We start from the raw sequence: 10331 nt of genomic DNA, 5'->3' as shown, positions 1-10331 counted from the left end.
ACGCTCTTTCATGGCCTCCTCTGGCTCCCATGTAGCTTCCTCGGTCTCGTGGTTAGACCAAAGGATCTTAAGCAAAACTGTCTCACCACTCCTAGTCTTCCTAACCTTTCGGTCAAGAATCTGCTTAGGAACCTCAAGATATAATAAGGACTCATCTAGCTCTAAGTTCTCTGCCTCTAACACATGTGACGGGTCACTCACATACTTCCGCACCTGCGATACATGAAACACATTATGCACTCTCTCTAACGTAGCTGGTAAAGCCAGACGATATGAAACTTCCCCAACTCGCTCTAAGATCTCATAAGGCCCGATAAACTTCTGACTCAGCTTGCCTTTCTTCCCAAATCTCATAACCCCACGCATAGGAGACACTTTCAGAAGAACCTTGTCCCCAACCTGAAACTCTATATCCCGGCGATGTAGATCTGCATAACTCTTTTGTCTATCCTGAGCCGCTCTCATCCATTCCCTGATCATCTTAATCTGTTCAACCATCTCATGTACCATCTCTGGTCCTAAAACCACTGCCTCAGCACTATCGTCCCAACAAATCGGACTCCTACATCTCCTCCCATACAAAGCCTCAAACGGTGCCATACCAATACTAGTGTGATAGGCTTTGTTGTAAGAAAACTCAATCAAGTCCAACCTCTTTCCCAGGCTACCACCAAAGTCCATCACACAAGCTCGTAACATATCCTCAAGAGTCTTGATCGTTCTCTCGATCGATCTGTCATGCATCACGGATGAAATGTCAGCTAAATCTTCAAAGTTGTTCCCAACGATTCCTGCAACTCTTTCCAAAACCTTGATATAAATCTCGCATCTTTGTCAGACACTATGTCCTTAGGGACTCCATGTCACTTAAGCACATTCTTTCGATAAGCCATAGCCAATTGTGCTTTAGTCCATGTATCTTTCATTGGAACAAAGTGAGCTGACTTGATCAGTCGATCCACTATCACCCATATCATGTTGTTACCCTGTTGACTCTTTGGCAAACCCACGATAAAATCCATAGAAATGGATTCCCACTTCCACTCAGGCACCACTAAAGACTGAATCTTACCTTGTGTCGTCATTCTCCTTTTAACTCTCTGGCATGTCAAACAACGGGCCACAAACTCAGCTGTCTCTTTCTTCATCCCAGGCCACCAAAACGTGTTCTTTAAATCCTTGTACAACTTATCTCCACCTGGATGAACTGAATATGGTGTGCAATTTGCCTCTGTCATGATAGTCTTTTTCAACTCCTCATCATTAGGGACACACCACCTACCGTCAAACCTCAAACTACCATCTGTATGAATAGAGAATCGAGACACTGTCCCTTTCTCTACTCCAGCTCTCCACTCAACTATCTTAGGATCCAACGCCTGCTTACCTCGAATATCATCATAAAAATCAAGCTGCACTGCAAATCTCCCATGGCATCTCCTTTCTGCATCATATGTATCCTAAACTTCGCTACCTCATCTCTCAATCTCATCAAAGATAGAGCTGTACACAAAGAATGTACACTCTTCCTACTCAAAGCATCTGCAACAATATTGGCCTTCCCTTCATGGTAGATAATTTCCATGTCATAATCGCCAATCAGCTCAATCCACCTCCTCTGTCTCATGTTCAACTCCTTTTGAGTGAAGATGTACTTGAGACTCTTGTGATCAGAAAATACCTTAAAAATTGCTCCATAAAGGTAATGTCTCCATATCTTGAGAGCAAACACCACTGCACCCAACTCCAGATCATGTGTAGGGTAGTTCTCCTCATAAGGCTTCAATTGCCTAGAAGCATAGGCAATCACCTTACCGTTCTGCATCAACACACATCCCAACCCATTCTTTGAGGCATCCGTATAAATCTCAAAGTTCTCAATCCCCTCAGGCAATGCTAAGATAGGAGCTGTAGTCAAACGCTCCTTTATTGTTTGGAACGCCGTCTCACAACTCTCATCCCAACGAAACCTGTTCTCTTTCCTCATCAACGCTGTCATAGGTCTAGCTATCTTGGAGAAATATTTCACGAACCGTCTATAGTATCCAGCTAAACCCAAGAAACTCCTGATCTCAGCAACATTCTTTGGTGCTTCCCACTTTGTCACTGCCTCAATCTTTGCCGGATCCACAGCTACCCCATCCTTAAAGATCATATGCCCCAGAAAAGCAACTTTTACTAACCAGAACTCACATTTGGATAGCTTAGCATACAACTCATGCTCCCTCAAAGTCTGCAACACAATCCTCAGATGCTCCTCATGCTCCTCCTTAGTCTTGGAGTAGACTAAGATATCATCGATAAACACCACTACAAACTTATCCAAAACGTAAGATCCTATTCATCAAATCCATAAACACTGCCGGTGCATTAGATAACCCAAACGGCATCACCACATACTCATAATGACCATACCTCGACGTGAAAGCTGTCTTTGGTATGTCCATCTCTCTTATCTTCACTTGATGGTACCCCGACCTCAAATCAATCTTAGAAAAGACTGATGCACCACTCAACTGATCAAACAAGTCATCTATCCTTGGCAAAGGATACTTGTTCTTCACCGTCACTCGGTTCAGCTCTCTATAGTCTATACACAACCTCAAACTCCCATCTTTCTTCTTCACAAAAAAAACTGTTGCTCCCCACGGCGATACACTAGGTCTAATGTATCCCATCTCTATCAAATCATCTAACTGTTTCCTGAGCTCCTCCATCTCTTTAGGACCCATCCGGTACGGTGCCTTAGATATTGGCCCCGTCCCCGGTTTCAACTCTACTGTGAAATCTATCTCTCTCCTCGGTGGCAACCCCAGAATCTCCTCCGGAAAAACATCCTCAAACTCTCCCACCACTGGTATCTGATCAACTGTCGGACTCTCTATCCGGTCATCTCTCACATGGCACAATATCAAAGGACATACCTTCCTCAGATATGACTTCAAAGTAACAGCTGCAATCAACTTAACTTTGGGTTTGACCAGAAACCCACGATAAGACACACTAACGCCCTTAGGACCTCTCAAAGACACTTTCTTTTGATGACAGTCTATCTTAGCTTTATACTTACCCAACCAATCCATCCCAACTATCATCTTAAAACCGTTAAAAGGAAACTCTAGCAAGTCTACAGGTAAATCAACTTGCCCAACTATCATAAGTACATCCCTATATAACCTCCCACATGATACAGACTCATCCGAAGGTATAAAAACTTTCTCACTAACAGACTCATATACCCTCAAACCCAACCGTTTAACATGACTCGAAGATACAAACGACTGCGAAGACCCCGAATCAAACAAAACAAAGGTATGAATACCGTTAACAAGAAAAGTACCAGTGATAACGTGTGCATCATCTTCAGCTGCTTTCTTCTCCATCATGAACAACTTTCCATCGGTCTTGTCCATCTCCCTGGACAAGATCTTGGCTGATGTGGTCGGCTTAGCACCCGACCCTTGATTGTTGTTGTTGTTCGTCGGTGGTTTCGATAAAATTACCGCCGTTGCGGTTACCTCCACTCGATAGCTCGACTTCCCGGTTTGACCATGATCCGGTCGGTCTATTGCTCGCATAGCTCGCACAGGTCTGGGAAAGTTCCGTGCACTTGTGCACTCATGTCTCTTGTGGCCTACACCACCACAACCATAGCGGTCGTTCCCAACTACCACTAACACTTCCACGCCACGCCCAAAGGAAGCCCCAAAGATCGAACCCGACCCGAGAAGAAAACCCTCTAGATTGATTGTGGTTGCCTTTCTTGTGACTAGACTGGCCACCACCCTCGCTCTCAGACTTTCTTTTCTCAACACCCACTCTCTCCTCTCCTGAGCTATCTCTACTAACCTCTCAGCCCTTCCAGCCCTCTCATAAGCTTCCTTAACGTCAGTAAGGACTCCCACAGGTAGCTTATCCATGACCTTAGGGGTCAATCCCCTTTCAAACCTCAGCGCCAGATTCTCCTCACTCAAATCCATATCCTCAGCATACCTAGACTTCTCATTGAATTGCCTGTAGTACTCGGCCACAGACATGTTAGATGTCATCTTAAACCCATCAAACTCCTCTCTCAACTTGCTCCTCACATGCTCCGGTACAAACTCTTTCCTCATAGCCTTACGAAACTCTTCCCAAGGTATAGCAGGTAAACCTTGGTTCGCATACAACTCCTTAGCACTCACCTTCACCTTATCCCACCACTCGCCAGCTGCTTCCCTCAGATAGAACGCAGATTGTTCTACTCTCATCTCATCAGGACAGTGAACCAAATCTAGTATGTTCTCCATCTCTCTATGCCAGTTATCAAGAAGGTTAGGGTCCCCAACCCCCTTGTACTCTTTCGGGTTAAACCTCGCTATATAGAGGCTGATTTTAGAGTGATCAACCTCCTTCTCCTTATCCTTATCCTTTCTCACAGTCTTTAAAGCCTCCGTAAGAGCATCCTGATGCTCCAACATCTTAACGATATCATCTATGTTCATGAGCTCAGCTCTCGTATACAAAGCATTCTTCTTGGGCGACATCTTGAAACTATATCAGAAAAGGGGTGGATATAAACATACGCACCAAAACCTCAAAACACGAAAACAGGCTGCCCAGAACCTACTCGATCGAGTTCCCTAACCTACTCGATCGAGTAACAGGCTACTCGATCGAGTGCCCAACATACTCGATTGAGTGCCCCGACATCAGACCCCAAACAGACCTTTTGATCTCTAACATACTCGACCGAGTAGCCCAGCTACTCGATCGAGTGACCCCCTACTCGATCGAGTGCCCGTGGTACTCGATCGAGTGCCCAAAAACACGATTCTGGATTCAAAATCATCAACTACCCACTCGATCAAGTCAGTCCCACTCGATCGAGTCATGCTAACTCAAAAACGGTACCCGCATGCGATATCATATCCCAACATTATAAACAACTTTATAAATCCCAACATTATATCATAACTAAGCATATAATGCTACACAAATCTTCATACGATCAACAAAATCATTATATCATGTTATTAAACGCCACATAGTAAACATCCAACATGCTTCTCATTCCAACAACAGTTCTATATATCTCATCAATCATTCTTTCACATTCTCAACCTCCTACTTAAAACATCCAACAATTACACATATTCATCACATCCACACACAAGCTATCAAACAACGCATACGACCTTGACATACACCCCCCATGTGACCGGTTCAAAATTGTAGGGCGAGTTTGCGACTTTAGGACGTCTCCCAAGCCTTTGCATTAGCTCATACAACCTTTACCCCGGGTTCATTTTACTTGACTCCCTATGTTCATTAGATTTATTGATTACAGATTTCAGGATCGTCGCTCTGATACCATTTGTAACACCCCCATACTCCAAGTGCCTTACCAGGACCACTCAGGTATAAGGATGCTACCATCTCGGTTACCCGAGGCATGATAATCATAAGACAATAACGAAACAACATTTAATAGTATAACTTTAGTGAAAAGTACAAACCAAGCCAAATCCCAAAATACGGGTACAAGTTCTCAAACCAACTGTCTACACAACTAAATGTAAAGTTTATTAAACGACTAAGCTACAGCGGAAGACTTCTATCATCAGACAGTGGCAATCCCAGCAATCCCATGTGACTCAACTCAAACCTGCTCAATTCTTGCTCACCATCCCCGAATGGATCACCGCAGGTTTTACAAACAACAACACGGGGTCAGTACTAATCACACAATCTATATATATCACAATACGATAAACAGATATTTCACACCGTCACACACACAATCACACCAGTCCCATCAATCTCAATCACCGACTGTCCACTGGACAAGCCCTGCCAGTGGGGGACCGTAGCCGTACCCACCAAATCCCCGCTCCTCATATTGAGCGATAACCCTGTCCATTAATGTGCACATCCCCTTCCATGGCGGGTTCCACGAAGGGCGAAACTAGGGCGTGAAGCCACTCCCGCAAGTGACCCCCTTCTCGAGAACGATCTCGAGAACCAGAGACAAACAATCACAATCAACAACCGTCACAATACAATTACTATATTATTCAATCAACCACAACACATCAACATCACATTATGGGACTAATACTGAGTAGGAAATCCTACCTGGAAATCACAACAATCAGACGATCTCTACAGCTGTATCAAAAGGCCTCTTCTACAAATCCTCCTCCTATCATACATACACATAATCACTACCAATCATTATCTACAACAAAACCCCCAAATCCCCATATTAGGGTTTAAACAACTTAAAGGAAATACTATAAAAACGGTACATAGATCTTACCCCCGACGCAAGGATCTCAACGGTATAACCAAAGGTGAAATCCGACCTTCCAAACTCCGGGATTTGCTAAAAATGCGATTAAAGTGAAGAACGTACTTTGCTTTCTCTCTTGACAGTAATTTAGGTTTTGAAAAGTGTTTAAGAACAATGATGGAAAAGGTTATATACCTTAATCGCATAATTAACAAAACCCGAGAAATAACTCCTTGTAAACCGGCTACTCGATCGAGTAGCTAAGGTACTCGATCGAGTGCCCCCTTACTCGATCGAGTATCTTAGTTACTCGATCGAGTACCCAACAGGTCAGAAACTTTTATAAAACGCAACTCACCCTTACTCGATAGAATACCCAGAGACTCATAAATACGGAGTATTACAGGCATCACCACGTACTCATAATGACCATATCGTGACCGAAAAGCTGTCTTTGGTATGTCCTCATCCCGAATCATCACCTGATGGTACCCCGACCTTAGTTCAATCTTCGAAAAGACACCAGCTCCACTCAACAGGTTAAAAAGATCATCTATCCTTGGTAAAGGATACCTGTTCTTCGCTGTAACATGGTTCAACTCTCTGTAGTCGATACACAACCTCAAACTCCCATCTTTCTTCTTCACAAACAAGACTGGTACACTCCACAATGATAAACTAGGTCTAATGTACCCCTTGTCCACCAACTCATTCAACTGTTTCTTTAGCTCCTTTAACTCCTTAGGACCCATACGATACAGGGCCTTAGAGATCGGCCCCGTCCCTGGTTTCAACTCCACACTGAAATCGATCTCCCTCTTCGGCGGTAAACCCGGTATCTCATCTGGAAAAACATCTGGAAACTCTCCCACCACTGGTATCTCAGCTGTTGTCGGCTCTATCATGGGAGTATATTTCACATGGCAAAGTAACAAAGGACACCCCTTCCTCAAGTAAGACTTCAATGTCACCGCTACAATCACTTTGACTTTGGGTTTGATAACAAACCTATGATAAGACACATTAGCCCCCTTAGGACCTCTCAAAGAAACTTTCTTTTGGTGACAGTCTATTCTAGCCTTATACTTACCCAACCAGTCCATCCCGACTATCATCTCAAAACCATCCATAAGAAACTCTAACAAATCAACTGGAAGATCAACTTGCCCAATAACCATGGACACCCCTTTATACAGTTTCCCATAAGACACTGACTCCCCAGACAGTATAAAAACTTCATCTTTTACCGACACAAACTCTCCTAAACCCATAGACTTAGCATGACTTGACGATACAAATGAGTGTGACGCCCCTGAATCAAACAAAACAAAGGTAGAAACGTGTTTACAAGACAAGTACCGGTGATCACGTGAGCATCATCCATAGCAGCTTGCTTATCCATCTTGAAAAGTTTGCCACTGCTCTTTTGACCTCCCCCTTGCACTGTACTAGCTGATGTAGAAGGCTTGTTAGCTGACACCTGATTAGTATTAGCCGCCGGTCTTATAAGAATTACCGCCATTGCGGTTGGGACCATCGTTGTTATTACTCAGCCCTCCTTGGTTGTTCCACGACCCAGCTGGCTGGTTACTAGCATAGCTCTGCGCCGGTCCCTGAGAAAAGCTCCCCTGAGACTACCTCTAAAAACCTCTCCCAACTACACTAGTACACTGATGCCTCTTGTGACCAACACCGCCACAGTTGAAACACGCGATACCCAACTGCTGCTACTACCGCGGCCACGCCCATAAGAAGATCCTCCACTAAAACTTAACCCAGAAGAATAAGCCCTTTTCTGATTGTGGTTACTCCGCTTGTAACCAGATTGAACACCGCCATCACTCTCAGCCTTCCTCTTTTCCGAGCCTTTCTCCTTATTTTCCTTGGCCATTTCGACCAACCTCTTAGCATGTCCAACCCTCTCATAAGCCTCCTTCACATCGGTAAGAGTCCCCGCCGGTAGCTTCTCCATGATCTGATAAGTTAACCCCTTCTCAAAACGCAGTGCTAAGTTCTCCTGACTTAGCCCCATATCCTCAGCATACCTTGCCTTCTCGTTGAACTTGTGGTATTACTCCGTCACTGTCACATCCCAGGTCATCTTAAAAGAATCGAACTTATCACGTAGCTTACTGCGAACATGCTCCGGAATGAACTCCTGCCTCATAGCTATCTTGAACTCGGACCACGGAATTGCAGTCTTACCCTGCTTCATATAGATGTCTAAGGCACTGAACTTCACCTTATCCCACCACTCTCCGGCTGAATCTCTTAGCTAGAACACAGCTTGTTCCACCTTAAACTCCTACGGACAATGTACCACCCCTAAGATATTCTCCATCTCACAATGCCAGTTGCCGAGCAAAATCGGCGCACATGTACCCACATAAGTAGTGGGGTTGAAGCAGGATATGGTAATCCTCATCTTGGCAAAGTCTACCCCAGCCTCCTTATCTTTCCCCATCTTCTTGAGGGTTTCAGTTAGCGCGTCTTGATGGTCAAGCATCTTAGCAATATCCTCAACGCTCATCTCTTGAGCCCTAACATACAAAGCCGATCTCTTTGGCGGCATATATTTGAGCTATAAAAGGGAGATAAACGTAAGCACATAGCCTACGGCTCAAAACAAATATGACCCGCACAAAGACGAACTCTATTGAGTAACCACACATACTCGATCGAGTACCTTAACTCCAGAAGCTGTCCAGAACTGACATTAAACATACTCGATCGAGTCACATACGTACTCGGTCGAGTACCAGACACTCGATCGAGTACTCTTCTTACTCGATCGAGTAGCACGACTCTAGTAGCTACTGCCCAGCACATACATATACCCACTAGATCGAGCAAAGCCTACTCAATCGAGTCCACCCTACTCGATCGAGTTACACCCACTCGATCGAGTCATGCTCACGTACTATACTACCCGCATGCCTTTATACTTTACGTAAAAATAAAATCATAATTATACATCACAACCCCTATTCACATGTTACTAATATAACCACATTATAAATCCATTCCATCATATAAACATGCTCTTAATCATAAAATCATATTATTACTCAACAATTACTTCATCTTTTTCCACCACACCATCTATTCAACCACACACTTCATCCGACAGAGGAATATGAAACAACAGTAAACAAGTAGCGATCCCATGACACCCCATAGTGACCGGTGCAAAGTTGTAAAGGCAAGTTTCGCGACTTTAGGACGTCTCCCAAGCCTTTGTATTAGCTCCTAACAACTCCTACCCGGGTTCATTTTAATTTGACTCTCTACATTCATTGGGTTCATTAGTTACAGGTTCCAAAATCATCGCTCTGATACCACTTTGTAACACCCCCATACACCAAGGTGCCTTACCAAGACCACCTAGCACATGGAGATGCTACCATCTCGGTTACCCAAGGCATAGTAATCAAAGTAGACCATCAAGAAACGTACTTTAAGCAATTTAAGTTAAATGTGCATACATCAAAACTAACTGAAATGTAAAATACAATGTCTAAAAACCAAAAATCCAACTAAAGCAAAAAGTGTTATAATAAAACAGCGGAAGACTACGACTCTGACACATGGTAACTCCATCCCCAGCTAGATCCCGCGTGTATCCAAGATATACCTGCTAATCAACTACTCACTATCCCCGAATGGATCACTACAATTTTCAAAACATTTAAACGGGGTCAGTTACTGCATAAACAATATAAGCCAATAACAACAGTCAATTACACAATCACAATCCTCCAACTCCGTCATATCACCAAACATCTGATTACACACTAAAGTTTGTAGTCCTGCCAGAATATCCTCGCAATAGATATTCCACACCGCTAGTGCGGACCGTAACCGTACCACCTAAGCCTCGCTCAAAACCATAAAGCGAATAACCCATGTCCATTAATGTGCGCATCCTCCTTGTGACGGGAACCACAAGGGGCGAATCAAGGGCGTGAAGCCACTCCCGCAAGCGACTTCACTCAGCCGAGGGTGCACCTCGCGAACCACAGACAAACAACAACTAAACCACAATACCAATGTAAAC

Source organism: Silene latifolia, chromosome X, assembly GCF_048544455.1.
Source record: "Silene latifolia isolate original U9 population chromosome X, ASM4854445v1, whole genome shotgun sequence".
Taxonomy (NCBI): Eukaryota; Viridiplantae; Streptophyta; class Magnoliopsida; order Caryophyllales; family Caryophyllaceae; genus Silene; species Silene latifolia.
This window is presented reverse-complemented; position numbering follows the sequence as displayed.